This window comes from Scyliorhinus torazame, chromosome 13 (assembly GCF_047496885.1).
Source record: "Scyliorhinus torazame isolate Kashiwa2021f chromosome 13, sScyTor2.1, whole genome shotgun sequence".
NCBI lineage: Eukaryota > Metazoa > Chordata > Chondrichthyes > Carcharhiniformes > Scyliorhinidae > Scyliorhinus > Scyliorhinus torazame.
The window spans coordinates 95,929,870-95,956,919 of record NC_092719.1 but is presented as its reverse complement, the minus strand read 5'-3'; the positions used below and the strand labels follow the sequence as shown (position 1 = coordinate 95,956,919).

The 27,050-nt window shown below is 47.0% G+C and overlaps 1 protein-coding gene across 5 annotated transcripts in view; it reads left to right on the top strand.

Moving 5' to 3' along the window:
* The first annotated feature begins 459 nt into the window (after window positions 1-459).
* The window catches only part of nr2c2 (nuclear receptor subfamily 2, group C, member 2), a 618,321-nt gene continuing 591,730 nt past the window's right edge, over window positions 460-27,050 (top strand). For all 5 annotated transcript variants that reach the window (XM_072471978.1, XM_072471981.1, XM_072471979.1 and 2 more), the window contains exon 1: window positions 460-608. The gene's annotated coding sequence lies outside the window, so the exon portion shown is untranslated. The remainder of the gene's footprint in view (window positions 609-27,050) is intronic.

Below are 27,050 nucleotides of genomic sequence, written 5' to 3'. Positions count from 1 at the left end.
AGGAAACTAGATGGGCCCTGGGGTTCCCAAATGTCACATGATGAGCAATTGAAAGGTCAGCGCTGCCCTGCCATTCCTCTGTTTGATAGATAATAAATAAGCTACTCAGTTCCCTTTTGTTGATATCATTTATTAAACCTAAGTTAACTGAAATGTTTTACTTAAAATTTTCACTAAAAAAATTAATATTGGTTAATTTCCCAGCTCCTTTTACTTAACGGGAGACAGGTACCCAGGATGATCTTGTTTGATACAGCAACTTAATGCACACTTGGTGTGGTCGTCACCGTAGAAGCTCGGGCGAGATCCATCAGGGCGGGAAATGCTGCAAGATTCCGGCCCAACCTTCCGGAAACAGCCGAAGGGCGCCGAGGTTTCCGGAAACAGCCCAACGGCGTCGTCAAGCACACGTGGGATGCCAGGCTGTACCAGCCAATACGAATGCGCAGTTGCCAGCAGCCGGCCCGCGCATGCGTACAGGCCGCCTCCCTCCGCTGACTTGATCGCTAATCCATGCGAAAGGAAAAAAAGCGCCAAGGTCATGAACTATGACCTCTGAAGGGAAGAAAATGGTTTTAAAAATCATGAAATAAAGCGATTTTCTGCAGGTAAGTGCGGCTATGAACTAGTCCGGCCCGCTCCGGGAGCTCGGTGATAAACTCGGGCCGCTGCAGCTGGGATCCCCGGCTGATGGTGAACCGATCCCGGGCCCTGTTAAGTTGAGGTAAAAGCAGGCGAGACAGAGGGAGCGGGTGGGGCGGGGTTGCCGGCGGGGTTGGGCTCATAGAATCCCGACAGTGCAGGAGGCTATTTGGCCCATCGAGTCTGCATCGACCCTTTGAATGTGTATGATGGTCCACCCGGCCCTATCCCTGTAAACCCAAACCTGACCTGCACATGCCTGGCCACTAAGGGGCAGTTTAGCATAGCCAACCCACCTAACCTGCACACCTTTGGACTGAGGGGGAACCCAGAGAAAACCCACGCAGACCTGGGGAGAAAGTGCAAACTCCACACAGTCTCCTGAGGCTGGAATTGAACCCGGGTCCCTGGCGCTGTGAGGGAACAGCGCTAACCAAAGTGCTACTGGTGGGTCTGGATTCCTGGCAGAGCAGGGGTTCGGGTTCCTTGCAGGTGACATTGTTGCTGGCGGCGGGGTAGGGGTTTGTCAGTGGGCGTGGCCCGCTGCTCCTCCTTCCAAAGTGACCTCAATATCAGAGCTACGGAGCAGGGGGTCCCAGAGTGTTTGACAACCGCTTCAGCCAATCACAAGCAGCTGGCGAGCAATTTGTGATTAGCCATTCAGCTGTAGGCAGTAGCGGGACCTATTCTGGCTGACCACCCGTGCATTGCTTTGGTTAAAGTGTTTGCTCACAGCTCCCTTCCTATAGTTATCGGATGGAGAGAATGTCAGTTTGTTTTAAACATTAGTGAAGTAAAATAATTAGTTTGAGTTAGGTCATCCCGACGGAGGGGGTCGCGTGTGGTCTCATCCGTTGGGAACTTGCGTGGCGGCTACCGGACTCAGTCCAGTGCCGCTACAGTCGGGGGAGGGCCGATCCGCGGACAGGGGGGACATTATTCGGGGCTGGGGGCACTCTAGGGGGGTTGTCCGGGGCATGTGAGCCCACCGCCGTTTAGAATTTAGCCATGCTCGACCTCTATGATGTTTTAAAAAAAACTGTGGAGCACGTGGTGGATGGGCAGGTTCCATTAGAAATTCTTGTACCGTTGTAATGTTTCAGAGGCGTTTCAAAGTTCTTCATAGTAGCATTATGGTGGGGCAGGCAGTAAACAAAGAAATAATTGATGCATGTAGAAATGGTACAGCAGTTATCATGGGGAGCTGCGAGTTGGAGCGGAGATTTAAAAAGAGCGGGAGCTGCGAGTTGGACCGGAGATTTAAAAAGCGCGGGAGCTGCGAGTCGGAGCGGAGATTTAAAAAGCGCGGGAGCTGAGAGTCGGAGCGGAGATTTAAAAAGCGCGGGAGCTGCGAGTCGGAGCGGAGATTTAAAAAGCGCGGGAGCTGCGAGTCGGAGCGGAGATTTAAAAAGCGTGGGAGCTGCGAGTCAGCGGAGATTTAAAAAGCGTGGGCGCTGCGAGTCAGAGCGGAGATTTAAAAAGCGCGGGAGCTGAGAGTCCGAGCGTAGATTTAAAAAGCGCGGGAGCTGAGAGTCCGAGCGGAGATTTAAAAAGCGTGGGAGCTGCGAGTCAGCGGCGATTTAAAAAGCACAGGAGCTGCAAGTCGGAGCGGAGATTTAAAAAGTGGGAGCTGCGAGTCGGAGCGGAGATTGCAAAAGCGTGGGAGCTGAGAGTCCGAGCGGAGATTTAAGCGCGGGAGCTGAGAGTCCGAGCGGAGATTTAAAAAGAGCGGGAGCTGCGAGTCAGAGCGGAGATTTAAAAAGAGCGGGAGCTGCGAGTCGGAGCAGAGATTTAAAGAGATCGCGGCCTAGTTTCGGGAGCCGTTCGGAGGAGGAGGAGCAGTCTCTGTCAGGGAGAGAACCTGAGAACAACTGAGACCCTCAGAAGGTAAGTAAGTGATTTTTACACATTTTTACTCTTATACCTTTTTCAAATTGTGTGTGTCGGGGGGGAAACTGAAGTGACATCACAGAAAAGCTGTGACCTGAGTGGCTGGTTGGGAATCTACACTAAATTAAAAAAATTAAGCATTGGTAACTAATTAAACATAATTACTTAATTATAATTTAGAGGGGTATCTAAGCCAGTGATCGGAGAGTACTATATTTAGCTTTCATATTTATAGTAGAAATCTAGTGCTAGGAAACATGTAGATAACAGTAACTTTAAAAAAAAAAAAAACTTTTAAATTTAATTTACTAATTAATTGACGCAATGTCAGTTAGAGGGGTGCAGTGCTCTGACTGTGAGATGTGGCAGGTCCGGGAGGCTTCCAGCGTCCCCGATGGCTTCATCTGCAGAAAGTGCACCCAACTGGAGCTCCTCACAGACCGCATGGTTCGGTTGGAGCAGCAATTGGATGCACTTAGGAGTATGCGGGTGGCGGAAAGCGTCATAGATAGCAGTTATATAAATGTGGTCACACCCAAGGTGCAGGCAGAGAAATGGGTGATCATCAGAAAGGGCAGGCAGTCAGTGCAGGAATCCCCTGTGGTTGTCCCCCTCTCGAACAGGTATACCCCTTTGGATACTGTCGGGGGGGGGTAGCCTATCAGGGGAAAACAGCAGCAGCCAGAGCAGTGGCACCACGGCTGGCTCTGATGTTCAGAAGTGAGGGTCAAAGCGCAGAAGAGCAATAGTAATAGACAACCCTATAGTGAGGGGCACAGATAGCTGCTTCTGTGGACGTGAAAGAGACTCCAGGATGGTCTGTTCCCTCCCTGGTGCCAGGGTCCAGGATGTCTCCGAACGGGTAGAGGGCACCCTGAAGGGGGAGGGCAAATAGGCAGAGGTCGTTGTACATATTGGTACGAACGACATAGGCAGGAAAGGGGCATGAGGTCCTGCAGCAGTAGTTCAGGGAGCTAGGCAGAAAGTTAAAAGACAGGACCTCTAGGGTTGTAATCTCGGGATTACTCCCTGTGCCACGTGCCAGTGAGGCTAGAAATTGGAAGATAGAGCAGCTAAACACGTGGCTAAACAGCTGGTGTAGGAGGGAGGATTTCCGTTATCTGGACCGCTGGGAGCTCCTACGGGCAGGCTGACCTATATAAGAAGGACGGATTGCATCTAAACTGGAGAGGCATAAATATCCTGGCCGTGAGGTTTGCTCGTGTCACACGGGAGGTTTTAAACTAATATGGCAGGGGGAGAAGGTGAGAGCATTGAGGGAGAACTAGGGAATAGGGACAGTGTGGTTCTGAGGCAGAGCAGACAGGGAGAAGTTGCTGAACACAGCGGGTCTGGTGGCCTGAAGTGCATATGTTTTAATGCAAGAAGTATTACGGGTAAGGCAGATGAACTTAGAGCTTGGATTAGTACTTGGAACTATGATGTTGTTGCCATTACAGAGACCTGGTTGAGGGAAGGGCAGGATTGGCAGCTAAACGTTCCAGGATTTAGATGTTTCAGGCGGGATAGAGGGGGATGTAAAAGGGGAGGCGGAGTTACGCTACTGGTTCGGGAGAATATCACAGCTGTACTGCGGGAGGACACCTCAGAGGGCAGTGAGGCTATATGGGTAGAGATCAGGAATAAGAAGGGTGCAGTCACAATGTTGGGGGTTTACTACAGGCCTCCCAACAGCCAGCGGGAGATAGAGGAGCAGATAGGTAGACAGATTTTGGAAAAGAGTAAAAACAACAGGGTTGTGGTGATGGGAGACTTCAACTTCCCCAATATTGACTGGGGCTCACTTAGTGCCAGGGGCTTAGACGGGGCGGAGTTTGTAAGGAGCATCCAGGAGGGCTTCTTAAAACAATATGTAGACAGTCCAACTAGGGAAGGGGCGGTACTGGACCTGGTATTGGGGAATGAGCCCGGCCAGGTGGTAGAAGTTTCAGTAGGGGAGCATTTCGGGAACAGTGACCACAGTTCAGTAAGTTTTAAAGTGCTGGTGGACAAGGATAAGAGTGGTCCTAGGGTGAATGTGCTAAATTGTGGGAAGGCTAATTATAACAATATTAGGTGGGAACTGAAGAACATAGATTGGGGGTGGATGTTTGAGGGCAAATCAACATCTGACATGTGGGAGGCTTTCAAGTGGCAGTTGAAAGGAATTCAGGACCGGCATGTTCCTGTGAGGAAGAAGGATAAATACGGCAATTTTCGGGAACCTTGGATAACGAGAGATATTGTAGGCCTCGTCAAAAAGAAAAAGGAGGCATTTGTCAGGGCTAAAAGGCTGGGAACAGACAAAGCCTGCGTGGAATATAAGGAAAGTAGGAAGGAACTTAAGCAAGGAGTCAGGAGGGCTAGAAGGGGTCACGAAAAGTCATTGGCAAATAGGGTTAAGGAAAATCCCAAGGCTTTTTACACGTACATAAAAAGCAAGAGGGTCGCCAGGGAAAGGGTTGGCCCACTGAAGGATAGGCAAGGGAATCTATGTGTGGAGCCAGAGGAAATGGGTGAGGTACTAAATGAATACTTTGCATCAGTATTCACCAAAGAGATGAAATTGGTAGATGTTGAGTCTGGAGAAGGGTGTGTAGATAGCCTGGGTCACATTGAGATCCAAAAAGAGAGGTGTTGGGTGTCTTAAAAAATATTAAGGTAGACAAGTCCCCAGGGCCTGATGGGATCTACCCCAGAATACTGAAGGAGGCTGGAGAGGAAATTGCTGAGGCCTTGACCGAAATCTTTGGATCCTCACTGTCTTCAGGGAATGTCCCGGAGGACTGGAGAATAGCCAATGTTGTTCCTCTGTTTAAGAAGGGTAGCAAGGATAATCCAGGGAACTACAGGCCGGTGAGCCTTACTTCAGTAGTAGGGAAATTACTGGAGAGAATTTTTCGAGACAGGATCTACTCCCATTTGGAAGCAAATGGATGTATCAATGAGTGGCAGCATGGTTTTGTGAAGGGGAGGTTGTGTCTCACTAACTTGATAGAGTTTTTCGAGGAGGTCACAAAGATGATTAATGCAGGTAGGGCAGTGGATGTTGTCTATATGGACTTCAGTAAGGCGTTTGACAAGGTCCCTCATGGTAGACTAGTACAAAAGGTGAAGTCACACGGGATCAGGGGTGAGCTGGCAAGGTGGATACAGAACTGGCTAGGTCATAGAAGGCAGAGAGTAGCAATGGAAGGATGCTTTTCTAATTGGAGGGCTGTGACCAGTGGTGTTCCGCAGGGATCAGTGCTGGGACCTTTGCTGTTTGTAGTATCTATCAATGATTTAGAAGAAAATGTAACTGGTCTGATTAGTAAGTTTGCAGACGACACAAAGGTTAATGGAATTGCGTATAGCGATGAGGACTGTCAGAGGATACAGCAGGATTTAGATTGTTTGGAGACTTGGGCGGAGAGATGGCAGCTGGAGTTTAATCCGGACAAATGTGAGGTAATGCATTTTGGAAGGTCTAATGCAGGTAGGGAATATACAGTGAATGGTAGAACCCTCAAGAGTATTGAAAGTCAAAGAGATCGAGGAGTACAGGTCCACAGGTCACTGAAAGGGGCAACAAAGGTGGAGAAGGTAGTCAAGAAGACATACGGCATGCTTGCCTTCATTGGCCGGGGCATTGAGTATAAGAATTGGCAAGTCATGTTGCAGCTGTATCGAACCTTAGTTACTTGGAGTATAGTGTTCAATTCTGGTCGCCACACTACCAGAAGGATGTGGAGGCTTTAGAGAGGGTGCAGAAGAGATTTACCAGAGTGTTGCCTGGTATGGAGGGCATTAGCTATGAGGAGCGGTTGAATAACCTCGGTTTGTTCTCACTGGAAAGACGGAGGTTGAGGGGCGACCTGATAGAGGTCTACAAAATTATGAGGGGCATAGACAGAGTGGATAGTAAGAGGCCTTTCCCCAGGGTAGAGGGGTCAATTACTAGGGGGCATAGGTTTGAGGTGAGAGGGGCAAGGTTTAGAGTAGATGTACAAGGCAAGTTTTTTACACAGAGGGTAGTGGGTGCCTGGAACTCGCTACCGGAAGAGGTGGTAGAAGCAGGGACGATAGTGACATTTAAGGGGCATCTTGACAAATACATGAATAGGATGGGAATAGAGGGATACGGACCCAGGAAGTGTAGAAGATTGTAGTTTCGTCGGGCATCATGGTCGGCACGGGCTTGGAGGGCCGAAGGGCCTGTTCCTGTGCTGTACATTTCTTTGTTATCTGTACATGTCGATTGGTTTAACTAAGTCGGTCAAGGCAGCCTTGAGGAGGAGTTTAAAGAATGTATCCTCGATAGTTTCCTAGAACAGTATGTAATGGAACCGACGAGGGAACAAGCGGTCCTAGATCTGGTCCTGTGTAATGAGACCGGATTCATTAATGATCTCATAGTTCGGGATCCTCTCGGAAGGAGCGATCATAATATGGTGGAATTTAAAATTTAGATGGAGGGTGAGAAGGTAAAATCAAACACTAGTGTTTTGTGCTTAAACAAAGGAGATTACAATGGGATGAGAGAAGAGCTAGCTAAGGTAGACTGGGAGCAAAGACTTTATGGTGAAACAGTTGAGGAACAGTGGAGAACCTTCCAAGCGATTTTTCACAGTGCTCAGCAAAGGTTTATACCAACAAAAAGGAAGGAAAGTAGAAAGAGAGAAAATCGACCGTGGATATCTAAGGAAATAAGGGAGAGTATCAAATTGAAGGAAAAAGCGTACAACGTGGCAAAGATTAGTGGGAGACGAGAGGACTGGTAAATCTTTGGGGGGGCAACCGAAAGCTACTAAAAAAGCTATAAAGAAGAGTAAGATAGATTATGAGAGTAAACTTGCTCAGAATATAAAAACAGACAGTAAAAGTTTCTACAAATATATAAAACAACAAAGAGTGGTTAAGGTAAATATTGGTCCTTTAGAGGATGAGAAGGGAGATTTAATAATGGGAGATGATGAAATGTCTGAAGAACTGAACAGGTTTTTTTGGGCTGGTCTTCACAATGGAAGACACAAATTACATGCCAGTGACTGATGGTAATGAGGCTATGACAGGTGAGGACCTTGAGATGATTGTTATCACTAAGGAAGTAGTGATGGGCAAGCTAATGGGGCTAAAGGTAGACAAGTCTCCTGGCCCTGATGGAATTCCTTCCAGAGTGCTAAAAGAGATGGCTAGGGAAATTGCAAATGCAGTTGTGATAATTTACCAAAATTCACTAGTCCATGGGGTGGTCCCGGCGGATTGGAAATGAGCAAACATGACACCACTGATTTAAAAAAAAAAAGGATGTGGTATATCTGGATTTCCAGAAAGCTTTTGGCAAGGTGCTACACAAAAGATTGCTGCATAAGATAAAGATGCATGGCATTAAGGGTAAAGTAGTAGCATGGATAGAGAATTGGTTAATTCATAGAAAGTAAAGAGTGGGGATTAATGGGTGTTTCTCTGGTTGGCAATCAGTAGCTAGTGGTGTCCCTCAGGGTTCAGTGTTGGGCCCACAACTGTTCACAATTTACATAGATGATTTGGAGTTGGGGACGAAGTGCAATGTGTTCAAGTTTGCAGCCGACACTAAGATGAGTGGTCAAGCAAAAAGTGCAGAGCATACCGGAAGTCTGCAGAGGGATTTGGATTGGTTAAGTGAATGGGCTAGGGTCTGGCAGATGGAATACAATGTTGACAAATGTGAGGTAATTTATTTTGGTCGGAATAATAGCAAAAGGGATTATTATTTAAATTATAAAATATTAAAACATGCCGCTGTGCAGAGACCTGGGTGTGCTCGTGCATGAGTCGCAAACAGTTGGTTAACAGGTGCAACAGATCATTAAGAATGCACATGGAGTTTTGTCCTTCATTGCCAGAGGGATGGAGTTTAAGACTAGGGAGGTTATGCTGCAATTGTATAAGGTGTTAGTGAGGCCACACCTGGAGTATTGTGTTCAGTTTTGGTCTCCTTACTTGAGAAAGGACGTACTGGCACTGAAGGGTGTGCAGAGGAGATTCACTCGATTAATCCCAGAGCTGAAGGGGTTGGATTACGAGGAGAGGTTGAGTAGACTGGGACTGTACTCGTTAGAATTTAGAAGGATTACGAGGAGAGGTTGAGTAGACTGGGACTGTACTCGTCTTCTAGACATGTATAAAATTATGAAGGGAATAGTTGGGATAGATGCGGGCAGAGTGTTTCCACTGGCGGGTGAAAGCAGAACTAGGGGGCATAGCCTCAAAATAAGGGGAAGTAGATTTAGGACTGAGTTTAGGAGGAACTTCTTCACCCAAAGGGTTGTGAATCTGTGAAATTCCTTGCCCAGTGAAGCAGTAGAGGTTCCTTCATTAAATGTTTTTAAGATAAAGATAGATAGTTTTTTGACGAATAAAGGGATTGAGGGTTATGGTGTTTGGGCCGGAAAGTGGAGCTGAGTCCAAAAAAGATCAGCCATGATCTCATTGAGTGGCGGAGCAGGCTCGAGGGGCCTACTCCTGCTCCTAGTTCTTATGTTCTTATCTGACACCTCAGAATTCCGTGCTCCACACCTGACTCCTGACTTTGTAGTACGCCTAAGAGAGACTCATCCGCAGAATCATGTGTCTCACCTGGCCTCCAAACACGCGTCCGTCACACCAATTCATAGGATTCATTGGTACAGCGCCTTCGTTTTCCTCCTCAATTCGGATTAAACGTTGAGTGTGGTCTCTTGTCCAAGATGGTGATTCGGGAGTGGGCACGAGCGGTGCGCAGTGTCGCTTGATTGCTGTGGGGCTGGTGCGCTTATGCTAACGGGTGACTCGGGAAGGTCTTGTAAATTGTGCCAGTCTTCCAACAGTGCACAGATCACTGTGAATGTCTTGTGCGTGTGTCAGGCTGGTGGGAGGGGCGTTATCCTCTCCCATTGCTAATCCAATGTAGTAGGCATGGCTGATTTGGGCTCCATAAGCTTGAAGTTGGTTGATGTGAAACCAAACGGTCTTGTCGTTTGGGTACAACATTTTATAAACCGAGGGCTTACTTTGTCAGCATGGTGTGGGGGCAAGATAATTTAGGGGATAGAAAGGAACTAGGATTATACAGAGAAATCAGAACTTGCTGCCCGACTGTATTCTACTGGGTGCACGTGTTTGTTGAAGTAGGCCTTACTCTGCAGCACGGTAGCACAAGTGGATATCACTGTGGCTTCTGTTATGGGTCTGGGTTTACAGAACCCCAAAGTGTTTCATGGAGTTCAACCGACCCACAACTTGTAATAGATTGTGGTGTGGGAAGCACACTCCAGGTGTACTCTCCAGGTGTGATACAGCAATTATGGACAAATGGTTTTTAAAACAAGACCATGTTTATTCTATGAACTCAAGTTAATCTTTATAAAAACATGATGTGGAGATGCTGGCGTTGGACTGGGGTGAGCACAGTAAGAAGTCTTACAAAACCAGGTTAAAGTCCAACAGGTTTGTTTCAAACACTAGCTTTCGGAGCACTGCTCCTTCCTCAGGTGAAAACATTGAATATCTTAACACCCATTACTTCAAAGATAACCCCAAAAGACTGCAACACGAAATAATCCTTCAAACTGTTCCTTTAAACATCCAAAAGACTTCAAACCTTCAAAAACAGACATGAGGTTACATTCAATATATTTATACTCTTTGGATTTGTAGACATCAACAGACCAGCTATGTGTTTTCTTCCTGTAGCTGTCAGTAAAACACAGACACTCCCAGCTTTCTCCTCAAACTGAAACCAAAAGCAGAAGGGAGCTCAGCTCCCCCCACCCTCTCACATTACTTCAGTAATATGATCAGCTCCATTTCTTAAAGGTACATTGCTTAAACATCCAATTCTGAAAGCTACTCTCACATGATCCCCCCCCCCCCCCCCCAAGAAAAAGAAATAAACCATCAACTTCAAGATGGTTTCATTTTTCACCTTGGCACCATCAATTAAGAAATGCACACAGTAAAAACACTTTACCAGTTCAAAAAAACAACACCAAAAACAGGTATAATAATATAGTCCATTTAAAAAAAAAACCGTTCTTCTTCCCCAAACCAAAATCCTTTTCGATTGACAGTCTCTTTGAACAAGAAAGTCTCTGCACGATCCATCCATTCCTCTACATCTCGGCATTTCTCTTTAAAGTTAGATACTTCAGTTCAATCTGATCACAGAGTCCAATACAGGAGTATCGGTGACCACAGCTTTCAGGAGTATGTTGAAACTCCGCTGTCCATTGACATTTTTTCATACGTTTCTTCAGCAAATCCGTCAGTGGAGCAATCACGCGACAAAACTCTTGCACAAATGTTCGATCAACTCCACTCATGCCACAAAATCAAATTATTTCCCGTTGTGTCGAGGGTATCGGAAACTCCCCAATAACTTTCGTTTTCACATCCCGTGGGACCAATCGACCCTGTCCGATTGTATGGCCAAGGAAAGTGACTTGGGCTTTTCCAAATTCACTTTTGGCTAGGTTTATCACCAAACCTGCCTCCGAAAGTCGATCGAATAACTCCATCCGATGATGTAAATGTTCTTTCCATGTCTGGCTGAAAACTACCAGATCGTCGATGTATACTGCACAATTGGGTAATCCTGAAACAACTTTGTTAGTTAACCGTTGAAATGTGGCTGGTGCGTTTTCCATGCCAAATGGCATAACTTTGAATTGGTATATACCATCTGGAGTCACAAAAGCTGAAATCACCTTCGCCCTTTCGGATAAAGGTAGCTGCCAGTAACCTTTTAAGTAAATCCAGTTTGGAAATGAAAACTGATTGTCCCACTTTCTCAATGCAATCCTTCAAATGTGGGATAGGATAAGAGTCGATGTTGTGGCCATTTCGGAGACATGGATAGAGCAGGGACAGGAATGGATGTTGCAGGTTCCGGGGTTTAGGTGTTTTAGTAAGCTCAGAGAAGGAGGCAAAAGAGGGGGAGGTGTGGCGCTGCTAGTCAAGAGCAGTATGACGGTGGCGGAGAGGATGCTAGATGGGGACTCATCTTCCGAGGTAGTATGGGCTGAGGTGAGAAACAGGAAAGGAGAGGTCACCCTGTTGGGAGTTTTCTATAGGCCTCCAAATAGTTCTAGGGATGTAGAGGAAAGGATGGCGAGGATGATCCTGGATAAGAGCGAAAGTAACAGGGTAGTTATTATGGGAGACTTTAACTTTCCAAATATTGACTGGAAAAGATATAGTTCGAGTGCATTAGATGGGTCGTTTTTTGTACAGTGTGTGCAGGAGGGTTTCCTGACACAATATGTTGACAGGCCAACAAGAGGCGAGGCCACGTTGGATTTGGTTTTGGGTAATGAACCTGGCCAGGTGTTGGATTTGGAGGTAGGAGAGCACTTTGGGGACAGTGACCACAATTCGGTGACGTTTACATTAGTGATGGAAAGGGATAAGTATACACCGCAGGGCAAGAGTTATAGCTGGGGGAAGGGCAATTATGATGCCATTAGACGTGACTTGGGGGGGATAGGTTGGAGAAGTCGACTGCAAGTGTTGGGCACACTGGATATGTGGAGCTTGTTCAAGGATCAGCTACTGCGTGTTCTTGATAAGTACGTACCGGTCAGGCATGGAGGGAGGCTTAGAGCGAGGGAACCGTGGTTTACCAAAGTGGAATCTCTTGTTAAGAGGAAGAAGGAGGCCTATGTGAAGATGAGGTGCGAAGTTTCAGTTGGGGCGATGGATAGTTACAAGGTAGCGAGGAAGGATCTAAAGAGAGAGCTAAGACGAGCAAGGAGGGGACATGAGAAGTATTTGGCAGGTAGGATCAAGGAAAACCCAAAAGCTTTCTATAGGTATGTCAGGAATAAGCGAATGACTAGGGTAAGAGTAGGACCAGTCAAGGACAGGGATGGGAAGTTGTGTGTGGAGTCTGAAGAGATAGGCGAGATACTAAATGAATATTTTTCGTCAGTATTCACTCAGGAAAAAGATAATGTTGTGGAGGAGAATGCTGAGACCCAGGCTATTAGAATAGATGGCATTGAGGTACGTAGGGAAGAGGTGTTGGCAATTCTAGACAGGCTGAAAATAGATAAGTCCCCGGGGCCTGATGGGATTTATCCTAGGATTCTCTGGGAGGCCAGGGAAGAGATTGCTGGACCTTTGGCTTTGATTTTTATGACATTGGCTACAGGAATAGTGCCAGAGGACTGGAGGATAGCAAACGTGGTCCCTTTGTTCAAAAAGGGGAGCAGAGACAACCCCGGTAACTATAGACCGGTGAGCCTCACGTCTGTAGTGGGTAAAGTCTTGGAGGGGACTATAGGGGATTTATAATCATCTAGATAGGAATAATATGATCAGGGATAGTCAGCATGGCTTTGTAAAGGGTAGGTCATGCCTCACAAACCTTATCGAGTTCTTTGAGAAGGTGACTCAACAGGTAGACGAGGGTAGAGCAGTTGATGTGGTGTATATGGATTTCAGTAAAGCGTTTGATAAGGTTCCCCACGGTAGGCTATTGCAGAAAATACGGAGGCTGGGGATTGAGGGTGATTTAGAGATGTGGATCAGAAATTGGCTAACTGAAAGAAGACAGAGGGTGGTAGTTGATGGGAAATGTTCAGAATGGAGTTCAGTTACAAGTGGCGTACCACAAGGATCTGTTCTGGGGCCGTTGCTGTTTGTCATTTTTACCAATGACCTAGAGGAAGGCGCAGAAGGGTGGGTGAGTAAATTTGCAGACGACACTAAAGTCGGTGGTGTTGTCAACAGTGTGGAAGGACGTAGCAGGTTACAGAGGGACATAGATAAGCTGCAGAGCTGGGCTGAGTGGTGGCAAATGGAGTTTAATGTAGAGAAGTGTGAGGTGATTTACTTTGGAAGGAATAACAGGAATGCGGAATATTTGGCTAATGGTAAAGTTCTTGGAAGTGTGGATGAATAGAGGGATCTAGGTGTCCATGTACATAGATCCCTGAAAGTTGCCACCCAGGTTGATAGGGTTGTGAAGAAGGCCTATGGAGTGTTGGCCTTTATTGGTAGAGGGATTGAGTTCCGGAGTCAGGAGGTCATGTTGCAGCTGTACAAAACTCTGGTACGGCCGCATTTGGAGTATTGTGTACAGTTCTGGTCACCGCATTATAGGAAGGACGTGGAGGCTTTGGAGCGGGTGCAGAGGAGATTTACCAGGATGTTGCCTGGTATGGAGGGAAAATCTTATGAGCAAAGGCTGATGGACTTGAGGTTGTTTTCGTTGGCGAGAAGAAGGTTAAGAGGAGACTTAATAGAGGCATACAAAATGATCAGGGGGTTAGATAGGGTGGACAGTGAGAGCCTTCTCCCGCTGATGGAAATGGCTGGCACGAGGGGACATAGCTTTAAACTGAGGGGTAATAGATATAGGACAGAGGTCAGAGGTAGGTTCTTTACGCAAAGAGTGGTGAGGCCGTGGAATGCCCTACCTGCAACAGTAGTGAACTCGCCAACATTGAGGGCATTTAAAAGTTTATTGGATAAGCATATGGATGATAATGGCATAGTGTAGGTTAGATGGCTTTTGTTTCGGTGCAACATCGTGGGCCGAAGGGCCTGTACTGCGCTGTATCGTTCTATGTTCTATGTCCAGTCTTATAACTGCATTCATCTTTCTATAGTCCACACACAACCATTGGGTAACGTCTGGTTTAGGTACCATCAGTTTGGGTGAGCTCCATTGGCTGGAACCCACTTCAATTACGCCATTTTAAAGCATACTCTCAATCTCTTTGTTAACCTGTGCCAATTTTAACGGGTTAAGTCTATATGGATGTTGTTTGATTGGAACAGCATTTCCCACATCTACATCATGTAGAGCCATTTTAGTACTTCTCAATTTATCTCCACAAACTTTCCCATGTAATATCAATGACTCTTTCAGGTCAGTTTGTTTTTCCTCTGGAAGATAACTCAACAATTTATCCCAATTTTTAAGAACATACTCATTTTCCAATTTAATTTGAGGTATGTGAAATTCACAGTCATCTGGATTTGGTTCGTCACTTTGAGTTAGAATCATTAAAACCTCCTCATTTTTCTCTCCTTCCCTTTCAAAAAACCTTTTAAGCATATTCACATGACACACTCGGTGAGTTTTTCTTCTATCCGGCGTTTTTAACCACATAATTCACCTCACTTAATTTCCTTTCAATCTGATACGGTCCACAAAACCTAGCTTTTAAAGGTTCACCTACCACTGGGAGCAACACTAAAACTTTGTCGACTGGCACAACTACAAACTTTGGATTTCTTGTCCGCTACCCGTTTCACCACATTTTGTGCAAATTTCAAATGTTGTCTCGCCAATTCACCTACTCTATTTAATCGTTCCCTACACGTAATCCAATAGTGTAACTTCCGATTTCTCACTCACCAATGTTCAAAAGGACTAAATTTGGTTGACTCATTAGGTGCATCCCGAATTGCAAACAGTACGAATGGAATTCCTTTATCCCAATCCTCTGGATAATCTTGACAATAAGCCCTCAACATTGTCTTTAATGTCTGATGCCACCTTTCTAATGATCCCTGCGATTCTGGATGGTACGCAGTTGATTTAAATTGTTTTATTCCTAAACTATCCATAACTTCTTTGAATAACCTTGAGGTAAAATTTGATCCTTGATCCGATTAAATTTCTGTGGGTAGTCCATATCTAGTAAAGAATTTAAGTAGCTCCTCCACAATCTTTTTAGATGTAATATTACGTACTGGAATGGCCTCTGGAAACCTAGTAGACACATCCATTATAGTCAAAAGAAATTGATTCCCACTTCTTGTTTTAGGAAGCGGTCCTACACAATCAATTAGGACCCTTGTAAAAGGTTCCTCAAATGCTGGAATGGGTATTAAGGGTGCTGGTTTTATCACTGCTTGAGATTTCCCTATCACTTGACATGTGTGACATGATTGACAACATTTAACTACATCTTTATGTAGTCCAGGCCAATAAAAATGTTTTTGTATTTAAGCTTGAGTTTTCCTTATTCCTAAATGACCTCCCATTGGTACCTCATGTGCAACTCGCAATACCTCCTTTCTGTAACCTACCGGCAACACTACTTGATGAACTTCTGCCCACTTTTCATCCGCCTCCATTTTCTCATCAAGACATCACATTTATGGTAATAGCACTCTGGTATACACTCAGATTCCTCTTCCGTGTATGCTTTCTGATACATCCGTTTTATTTCCATATCTTTCTGTTGTAACTCTGCTAATTTTCCTGAACTAAAAATATCCGCCTCATCCTCCACCTGTTCTTTTTCAACCATCTGATCAAAAATCGTATCTGATAATTGCACTGCACCTCAACGTCATCTGCACACTTTGATTTCTCCTCTTAACCTGTGACTTTGCGACCTTGTTACTACACAATCTGGAAACATCCCAGGATATTCGTCCTTCAACACTTCAGTTGGCTGATTTTGCACTGGCTTATCAACCACAGTAGGCATCACTCCCACCTGCGATCCAGCTGTATCATTACCCGTGATAAACTGTATTCCTGGACAAGATAGTTTCTCTATTACTCCTAGTATCACTTCACCACTCTTCACTGGATTTTCCAACCTTACTTATATAATAGAACGCTACTCCTCTCACCCTAAATTCCACATATTACCACCTTTTCTGGCAACATTCTTCCCAAACTACATAATTCCTCATCTCTTACCGTTAACGATTGACCCACTCCTGTATGTCTTAAAATTGTGACTTCTTTACCTGCTCCTGATACACATGAGTAAACTTTACCCACACAAGTAAATTCTTTAAAGAGATCTGGCACCTTCTCATCAATCACCTCTTGATCAGGCTGTACGATCTTTCGCACCTCCTTCGCTTCAAAGAACAAAGAAAAGTACAGCACAGGAACAGGCCCTTCGGCCCTCCAAGCCCGTGCCGACCATGCTGCCCGACTAAACTACAATCTTCTACACTTCCTGGATCTGTATCCCTCTATTCCCATCCTATTCATGTATTTGTCAAGATACCCCTTATATGTCACTATCGGCAGCCAGTTCCAGGCACCCACTACCCTCTGTGTAAAAAAACTTGCCTCGTACATCTCTAAACCTTGCCCCTCGCACCTTAAACTTATGCCCCCTAGTAATTGACCCCTCTACCCTGGAGAAAAGCCTCTGACTATCCACTCTGTCTATGCCCCTCATAATTTTGTAGACCTCTATCAGGTTGCCCCTCAATCTCCGTCGTTCCAGTAAGATCAAACCGAGTTTATTCACTTGGGCTTTCCTTTACCACTTTAACAAACCCCACTGTCTTATCCTGTTTTACCACATCAGCCTTCCCAGTGCTTTTCTTCAACCACCAACACCGTGACTTTACATGGCCTAGTTTATTACAGTAAAAACATCTGAGATTTTCAATTTCTCCTCCACCCTCCTGGATTTCTTTTTTAATCTGAGGTACACTCTCCTTATTATCTCCCATCAGATCACCTTTACCTTTACCACTTGAATATTTCTCAGTCCCCAGTTTCTATCCCTCACAGGCTGATGTTTCTATACCTCACAGGCACAAACTGATGTCGGAAACCAAGCCTTGATTTATGAACTAATTCATAATCATCTGCCATTTCTGCTGCTAATCTCGCAGTTTTAACCCTAGTGTCCAAAATTGCCCTTAGTGTTGGGTGGGGTTACTGGGTTATGGGGATCGGGTGGAGGTGTTGACCTTGGGTAGGGTGCTCTTTCCAAGAGCTGGTGCAGACTCGATGGGCCGAATGGCCTCCCTCTGCACTGTAAATTCTATGTCTATGTCTTTGCTCTTCCACATGAGTTCTCACTACATCAGGAATTGAATTTTTAAACTCCTCCAAAATTATAATTTCTCTGAGAGCTTCATACATTTGACCTATTTTCAAAACCCTTATCTGCCTATCAAAATTACTCTGTTTGAGCCTTTCAAACTCCATGTATGTTTGACCAAATTCTTTCCTTAAATTTCTAAACCTTTGCTGTAAGCTTCAGGCACTAGCGCATATGCACCTAAGATGGATTTTTTCACCTCCTCATACATTCCAGATACCTCCTCCGGTAGTGATGCAAAGTCTTCACTAGCTCTACCTACCAGCTTTGTTTGAATCCGTAATACCCACATGTCCTGTGGCCATTTCATTTGTTTAGCTACCTTCCCAAATGAAATGAAAAAGGCTTCTACCTCCTTCTCGTCAAACCTTGGCAATGCTTGGACATATTTAAATAGATTCCCACCAGCCTTCGACTTTGATGCTCTTTCCCACTATCCTCATCACTATCATCCAACTGTACTTTTCCCTTTACGTCTGCCAGTTTTAACCGACTGTCATGTTTCATGGCCATTTTCTGAAGTTCAAACTCTCTCTCTTTATCTTTTTCCCTGATCTGTATCTCCCTTTCTCTTTTTGTTCTGCTAGGGCTATTCTTTCTCTCCTCCTTCTCTCTTTTCTTTTTCCTCTCTCTCTCTCTTTCTCTTTCCGCTCTCTCTCTTTCGTATTCAAGCTGCTTTAAGTCTTTCTCATGTTCCATTTGTTTAATTTGCAACTGAATTTTGGCCATTTCCAATGAGTCAGACTGTATCTCAGGCAACCTTAAATGCTTACCCACCGCCATAATTACCTCATCTTTTTGCATTTTGTCAGGTAATGTTAACTGCAATCTTTTTACCAAATCCAACAGTCTGCTTTTAGTCTCTGTCCGTAAGGTACTGCGTGTGACCGTCTCCACCCCCAAAAATCTCTGAGCCTCTGAAAGAGCCATTGTCCACAACACACTCCCCACTTAAACTAAAATACCACACCTGAAAAGCAACCACAATATGCTCACCCCTCACTGTCTTTAAGTTCACAAAGCCAATCCAATAGATAGACTTTTATCCCCCTTGAGCCCCCAATTGTTATGGCTCCGGGTTTACAGAACCCCAAAGTGTTTCATGGAGTTCAACCGACCCACAACTTGTAATAGATTGTGGTGTGGGAAGCACACGGCGTACTCTCCAGGTGTGATTCTATGAACTCAAGTTAACCTTCATAAAAACAAACATTGACTCTCTTAACACTCATTACTTCAAAGAGAACCCCAAAAGACTGCAACACTAAATAATCCTTCAAACTGTTCCTTTAAACATCCAAAATACTTCAAACTTTGAAAAACAGACATGAGGTTACATTCAATATATTTATAGGCTTTGGATTTGCAGACATCAACAGACCAGTGATGTGTTTTTTTCCTGCAGCTCTCAGCAAAACACCCAGACACTCCCAGCTTTCTCCTCAAAATGAAACCAAAAGCAGAAGTGAGCTCAGCTCCCCCCACCCTCTCACATCACTTCAGTAATGTGATCAGCTCCATTTCTTAAAGGTACATTTATTAAACATCCATTTCTTAAAGGTACTCTCACATGACACTTCACAGTGCCAGGGTTCCAGGTTCGATTCCCCGCATGGTCACTTTCTGTGCGGAGTCTGCACGTTCCCCCCTTGTCTGCGTGGGTTTCCTCCGGGTGCTCCGGTTTCCTCCCACAGTCCAAAGACGTGCAGGTTAGGTGGATTAGCTGTGATAAATTGCCCTTGGTGACCAAAAAGGGTAGGAGGGGTTACTGGGTTACGGGTATGGGGTGGAAGTGAGGGCTTAAGTGGGCCGGGCACAACCAAAACATATGTGTGTGGTTTGCCGGGCTTCTGCCGCACCTCCCACACTTGTCCTCCACTCCGAAGAACCTGCTCAACCTTGCTCCCGTTATGTGTGCTCTATGTAGCACCTTAAATTGAATTAGGCTAAGCCTGGCACACGAGGAAGAGAAATTTACCCTGCTTAGTGCATCAGCCCACAGACCCTCCTCTATCTCCTCCCCGAGCTGCTCTTCCCACTTTCTTTTCAGTTCGCCCACCAGCTCCTCCCCCTCTTCTCTCATCTCTCGGTATATTTCTGACACCTTGCCCTCCCCGACCCACACCCCCGAGAGCATTCTATCCTGGATCCCCTCACCTGTTGTCTTGTGAACGCCCTCACCTGCATATACCTAAAGAGATTTCCCCGGGGCAGCTTATACTTTTCCTCCAACGCTCCCAAACTCGCAAACGTCCCGTCTATAAATGAATCTCCCAGCCTCCTAATTCCCAGCTGGTGCCAGCTCTGGAATCCTCCATCCATCCTCCCTGGGGCAAACCTATGGTTGTTCCTAATTGGGGACCCCACCAGGGCTCCCAGCACACCTCTCTGTCGCCTCCATTGCCCCCAAATATTTAATGTTGCCGCCACCACTGGGTTTGTGGAAGGCCTTAGTGATCAGTATAGGGAGCATTGGAATACAAATAGGAACCTCGGGAGGACCATCATCTTAATTGCCTGCACTCTACCCGCCAGTGACAGTGGCTGCATGTCCCACCTCTTGAAGTCCTCTTCCATTTGTTCCACCAGTCGTGTCAGATTAAGTCTGTGCAAGGTTCCCCGGCTCCTGGCTATCTGAATCCCCACGTATCGAAAGTTTCTTTCCACTTTCCTTAAAGGCAGGCCATCTATCCCTCTACTCTGGTCCCCAGGGTGTATCACAAAAAGTTCACTCTTTCCCATGTTAAGCCTATATCCCGAGAAATCTCCGAACTCCCTCAATATCTTCATGACCTCTGTCATCCCCCCCCACTGGGTCCGTCACATACAACAGTCGGTCATCCGCGTAGAGTGACACTCGGTGTTCTTCTCCCCTCGAATCACCCCTCTCCATTTTCTGGAATCTCTCAGCGCCATGGCCAGTGGTTCAATTGCCAATGCGAACAGTAATGGAGATAGCGGGCATCCCTGTCTTGTTCCCCTGTTTCGTCGGAAATACTCCGATCTTTGCCGACCCGTGACCACACTTGCCGTTGGGGCCCCATAGAGGAGTTTGACCCAGCTAACAAACCCGTCCCCGAACCCGAACCTCCTCAGCACCTCCCATAGATACTCCCACTCCACCCTATCAAATGCCTTCTCTGCATCCATTGCCGCCACTATCTCTGCCTCCCCCTCTGCTGGGGGCATCATTATCACCCCTAATAGCCGTCGCACGTTGACATTTAGTTGTCTCCCCTTTACGAATCCTGTCTGGTCTTCGTGCACCACCCCTGGGACACAGTCCTCTATCCTCGATGCCAGCACCTTTGCTAGCAATTTGGCGTCCACATTTAGTAGTGAAATAGGCCTATAGGACCCGCACTGCAGCGGATCTTTATCCCGCTTCAAAATTAGCGATATCGTCGCCTCCGACATTGTCGGGGGTAGAGTCCCCCCTTCCCTGGCCTCGTTAAACGTCCTCGCCAACAGCGGGGCCAGCAAGTCCACATATTTTCTATAAAATTCCACCGGGAACCCATCTGGTCCCGGGGCCTTCCCTGCCTGCGTGTTCCCTAGCCCCTTGGTAACCTCATCCACCCCAATTGGTGCCCCCAGGCCTTCCACCTCCTGCTCCTCCACCCTCGGGAACCTTAATTGGTCCAAAAACTGCCGCATCTCCTCTTTTCCCTCCGGGGGTTGGGACCTATGAAGTCTTTCGTAAAAGGTCTTAAACACCTCGTTTATCTTCCCTGCTCTTCGCACCGTAGCTCCCTTTTCGTCTCTAATTCCCCCTATTTCCCTCGCCGCTGTCCTCTTTCGCAGCTGATGGGCCAACAGGCGACTAGCCTTTTCCCCATATTCATATCTCATCCCCTGTGCCTTCCTCCACAGCACCTCCGCCCTCCTGGTGGTCAGAAGGTCGAACTCCGTCTGGAGTCGTCGTCTCTCCCTGTACAGTCCCTCCTCCGGGGTCTCCGCATATTCTTTGTCCACCCTTAAAATCTCCCCCAGTAATCTTTCCCTTTCCTTGGCCTCTGTTTTCCCTTTGTGGGCCCTGATGGGGATCATCTCTCCTCTGACCACCGCCTTTAGTGCTTCCCATACCACTCCCACTCTGACCTCCCCGTCGTCATTGGCCTCCAGGTATCTCTCGATGCATCCCCGCACCCTTCCACAGACTCCCTCATCCGCCAACAATCCCACATCTAATCGCCAGAGTGCACGCTGCTCCCTCTCCTCTCCTAGTTCCAGGTCCACCCAATGTGGGGCATGATCCGAGATAGCTATGGCTGAATACACAGTTTCTTCCACCCTCGAGATCAACAACCTTCCCAAAACAAAAAAATCTATCCGGGAGTACACCGTGTGAACATGGGAGAAGAAGGAGAACTCCTTGGCCTTCGGTCTAACAAATCGTCATGGATCCACTCCCCCCATTTGGTCCATAAACCCCTTAAGCACCTTGGCCGCTGCCGGCCTTCTTTCATCTAGCGTGATTGCTCCCCCCATGTTACTTCCGAAAGTCAGCTGACTTCAACTGACCCCGGCTTCTCCCGCTCACTCCTTGACCTCCCCGTGTGGGGAACTCCCATCTACCTTGCGCCTATCTTCCCGCCATCACCTTTCTGGCGCGGGAACAAGGACAGTAGGCTCCATATTCTCTGTAGCTGTCCCGCCCCTTATTGCGCAGCTCCCTCTCCATTCTCCGCCTATGTCTCTTCTTTCCCCCCACCGGCACCCACATTTCTTAGTGTATCCCCCTTCCCAATTTACATCTCTATATACATCGACAGTAACATTTCTCTCTAATATCAGTCCCTCAGTTCCGATCCAGTTTCTCGTCTTTAATAAAGGTCCATGCTTCTTCCGCCGTTTCGAAGTAGTGATGTCTCTCCTGGTACGTGACCCATAGTCGCGCCGGCTGCAGCATCCCGAACTTCATCTTCTTGTGTAGCACCTCCTTGGCTCGATTAAAACTCGCCCTCCTTCTCGCCACCTCCGCACTCCAATCCTGGTACACCCGTACCACCGCGTTCTCCCATCTACTACTCCGTACCTTTTTGGCCCATCTCAGAACCACTTCTCTATCATTAAAGCGATGAAATCGCACGATTGTCGCCCTAGGTGGTTCTCCCGCCTTTGGTCTCCTCGCAGGGACCCGATGCGCCCCCTCTACTTCTAAGGGGCCCGAAGGGGCCTCGGCTCTCATCAGCGAGCTTAGCATCGTGCTAAGCCCCGCAGTCCGCTCCTTCCACTCCCTCGGGGAGACCCAGGATCCGAAGGTTCTTCCTTCGTGCTCCGTTTTCTAGGGCCTCGATCCTTTCAGTACACTTTTTATGAAGTGCCTCGTGCATCTGTGTCATAACCGCCAGGCCCAGGATCTCGTCCTCATTATCCGTCACCTTCTGCTCCACCACGCGGAGCTCTGTCTCCTGGGTCCTTTGTGCCTCCTTAAGCCCCTCAGTTGCCTGTAGCATCGGGGTCAGCACCTCCTTCTTAAGTAGCTCCACACACCGTCTTAAGAATTCGTCTTGATCGGGCCCCCATGTCGCCTGGGCTTTCTCCGCTGCCATCTTGCTTCTTTTTTCCTCCTGTCCCTATCGTCGAGGATTCCTCGCGATGTAGCCGCCACCGCCGATAGTTTTCTCTTTCGTTGGGGGGGACTCCCTGTTAACTCACCCCACACCGGGTTTCGTCCTGGAAAAATTCCCCGTTGGGGCTCTTAAAGAGCCCGAAGGTCCGTTTGAGCTTGAGCCGCCGAAACGTGTGGCTTAGCTGGGCATCGCCGCAACCGGAAGTCGTCATTTTTATAAATGACCTGGAGGAGGGCGTAGAAGGATGGGTGAGTAAATTTGCAGATGACACTAAAGTCGGTGGAGTTGTGGACAGTGCGGTAGGATGTTACAAGTTACAGAGGGACATAGATAAGCTGCAGCGCTGGGCTGAGATGTCGCAAATGGGAGTTTAATGCAGAAAGGTGTGAGGTGATTCATTTTGGAAGGAATAACAGGAAGGTAGAGTACTGGGCTAATGGTAAGATTCTTGGCAGTGTGGATGATCAGAGAGATCTCGGTGTCCATGTACATAGATCCCTGAAAGTCGCCACCCAGGTTGAGAGGGTTGTTAAGAAGGCGTACGGTGTGTTAGCTTTTATTGGTAGAGGGATTGAGTTTTGGAGCCATGAGGTCATGTTGCAGCTGTACAAAACTCTGGTGCGGCCGCATTTGGAGTATTGCGTGCAATTCTGGTCGCCGCATTATAGGAAGGATGTGGAAGCATTGGAAAGGGTGCAGAGGAGATTTACCAGAATGTTTCCTGGTATGGAGGGAAGATCTTATAAGGAAAGGCTGAGAGACTTGAGGCTGTTTTTGTTAGAGAGAAGAAGGTTCAGAGGTGACTTAATTGAGGCATACAAGATGATCAGAGGATTGGATAGGGTGGACAGTGAGAGCCTTTTTCCTCGGATGGTGATGTCCAGCACGAGGGGACATAGCTTTAAATTGAGGGGAGATAGATATAAGACAGATGTCAGAGGTAGGTTCTTTACTCAGAGAGTAGTAAGGGCGTGGAATGCCCTGCCTGCAACAGTAGTGGATTCGCCAACACTCAGGGCATTCAAATGGTCATTGGATAGACATATGGACGATAAGGGAATAGTGTAGATGGGCTTTAGAGTGGTTTCACAGGTCGGCGCAGCATTGAGGGCCGAAGGGCCTGGACTGCGCTGTAATGTTGTATGTTCTATACAAAGATCTGTAGAGGAAGTATTGAGGAAGCAGGCGGGCTGCAGAAGGACTTGGACAGGCTAGGAGAGTTAGCAAAGAAGTGGCAGATGGAATACAATGTGGAAAGGTGTGAGGTTATGCACTTTGGAAGGAAAAATACTATTTTCTAAATGGGAAGATGCTTAGGAAATCAGAAGCACAAAGGGATTTGCGCGATTCTCTTACGGTTAACGTGCATGTTCAGTCGGCAGTTAGGAAGGCAAATGCAATGTTAGCATTCATGTCGAAAGGGCTAGAATGCAAGACGAGGGATGTACTTCTGAGGCTATTTAAGACTCTGGTCAGACCCCATTTGGAGTATTGTGAGCAGTTTTGAGCCCCGTATCTAAGGAAGGATGTGCTGGCCTTGGAAAGGGTCCAGAGGAGGTTCACAAGAATGATCCCTGGAATGAAGAACTTGTCGTATGAGGAGCGGTTGAGGACTCTGGGTCTGTACTCGTTGGAGTTTAGAAGGATGAAGGGTTATCTTATTGAAACTGATGCTACGAGGCCTGGATAGAGTGGACATGGAGAGGATTGTTCCACTTGTAGGAAAAGCTAGAAGCAGAGGACCCAATCTCAGACTAAAGGGACGAACCTCTAAAACAGAGATGAGGAGGAATTTCTTCAGCCAAAGGGTGGTGAATCTGTGGAACTCTTGGCCGCAGAAGGCTGTGGAGGCCAAATCACTGAGTGTCTTTAAGACAGCGATAGATAGGTTTTTGATCAATAAGGGGACCAGGGGTTATGGGGAGGAGGCACGAGAATGGGGATGAGAAAAATATCAGCCATGATTGAAAGGCAGAACAGACCCGATGAGCCGAGTGGCCTAATTCTGCTCCTATGTCTTATGGTGGTGGTGCCTATAAGCTGGTGTCCCTGTCCTTTGTGGATTTGGTAGATGAGCTGATTTCTGTCTTGGGTGGGGACTATGTAATTGCCATTCTTCAAAATTAAGCTGGCCTATACAGTTAATTTGTCCCTCTATTTATCGTGTGGGGCTGGTAGGTGCCATCTAAAATTGCTTTCAGGGATTCGTCCATGCGTTGGGCCAGGCTAAGTCACCTTTGTTGGTCTGGGAGACGGTTACTGCTTTTATTGGTTCACCTCCGGGTGGTTGCCAGAAGTGTCCGTTACGGGCGCCGGCTTTAACTAAGGAGTCGGCCTTGCAGTTGCCAGGTGGGGAGATCCTGTGGTGGCTTTTAACTTTGGTGATGCAGTATATGCGGCCGGTGGCTTCTTTTAAAATGTATTCCAATAGTGGGACTGATGGTAGGGGCTTTCCGTCTGCCGAGAGAAAAGCTCATGCTTGCCATAGGGGAAGGAACTCTGTCAAGCTGTTGCACACATACATACTGCCCAAATGTATGTCAGCAGGTGTTGGGAATGAGTCGGGGTGGGTGACCACATAAGCTATTGCTGCGAGTTCGGCGGCTTGGGCTCACAGGTGTCCGGGTAGTTTGCAGGCTACTTCTTTCACTGAGCATTCCTGTGCATCCTCCGTATAAATGCCACAACCAATTATTCTGCTCCCATCCTCAATCATGGAGGTGCCATCTACATAGATTTTTACATATTGTGTGTTCCTGGTGGCTGCCTGTTGCCTGCCTGTGGCTCCCAATGGTTTGGGAATGAAGGGATCCGTGGGGTGTTTGATTACCTGGCACTCATCCGTATTACAAGTTGTCAGCTGGAAACGTGGGCAATTTAATGAGAATAATAATCTTTATTATCACAAGTAGGCTTACATTAACACTGCAATTAAGTTACTGTGAAAAAACCCTAGTTGCCACATTCCGCTGCCTGTTCGGGTACACAGAGGGGGAGTTCAGAATGTCCAATTCACTAGGACGGCATGGTAGCACAGTGGTTAACACTGTTGCTTGACAGCTCCAAGGTCCCAGGTTCGATTCCCGGCTTCGGTCACTGTCTGTACGGAGTCTGCACATTCTCCCCGTGTCTGCATGGGTTTCCTCCGGGTTCTCTGGTTTGCACTGTGCTACCGTGCCGCCCACAAGTCAATGTCAGGAGTGGGATACTATAATGTCCCTACCCTGCAGTAGTAGTGTCCAGCGTGCAGCGCGGACCTGGCATACTGAACAATCTTTGAGTCAACCGTCTAACAAGAGTTGGGTCGGGGGGTGTTCCATGAGAATAGTGACGGGAATGCATCCGGTATTGTAGGCAAAATATTGGACAGCCCAAAATACTGCGAGCAAGTGTCATTCACATTCAGAGAAACCTTGCTCTACGGGATCTAATATTCGGGAGACTAATACCTCGGGGTATTTTGTAACTATACTGTCTATGCAAACCTGCGTGTGCCCAATAAATCCAGGTTCAATTCTCGGCTTGGGTCACTGTCTGTGCGGAGTCTGCACGTTCTCCCCGTGTCTGCGTGGGTTTCCTCTGGGTGCTCTGGTTTCCTCCCACAGTCCAAAGATGTGCAGGTTAGGTGGATTGACCGTGATAAATTGCCCTTCGCGTCCAAAAATTGCTTCTTTAAAGACATCTTGCAGCAAAAGATAATGTACGGATTAAACAAAGAACAAAGAACAAAGAAATGTACAGCACAGGAACAGGCCCTTCGGCCCTCCAAGCCCGTGCCGACCATACTGCCCGACTAAACTACAATCTTCTACACTTCCTGGGTCCGTATCCTTCTATTCCCATCCTATTCATATATTTGTCAAGATGCCCCTTAAATGTCCCTATCGTCCCTGCCTCCACTACCTCCTCCGGTAGTGAGTTCCAGGCACCCACTACCCTCTGCGTAAAAAACTTGCCTCGTACATCTACTCTAAACTTTGCCCCTCTCACCTTAAACCTATGCCCCCTAGTAATTGACCCCTCTACCCTGGGGAAAAGCCTCTGACTATCCACTCTGTCTATGCCCCTCATAATTTTGCATACCTCTATCAGGTCGCCCCTCAACCTCCTTCGTTCC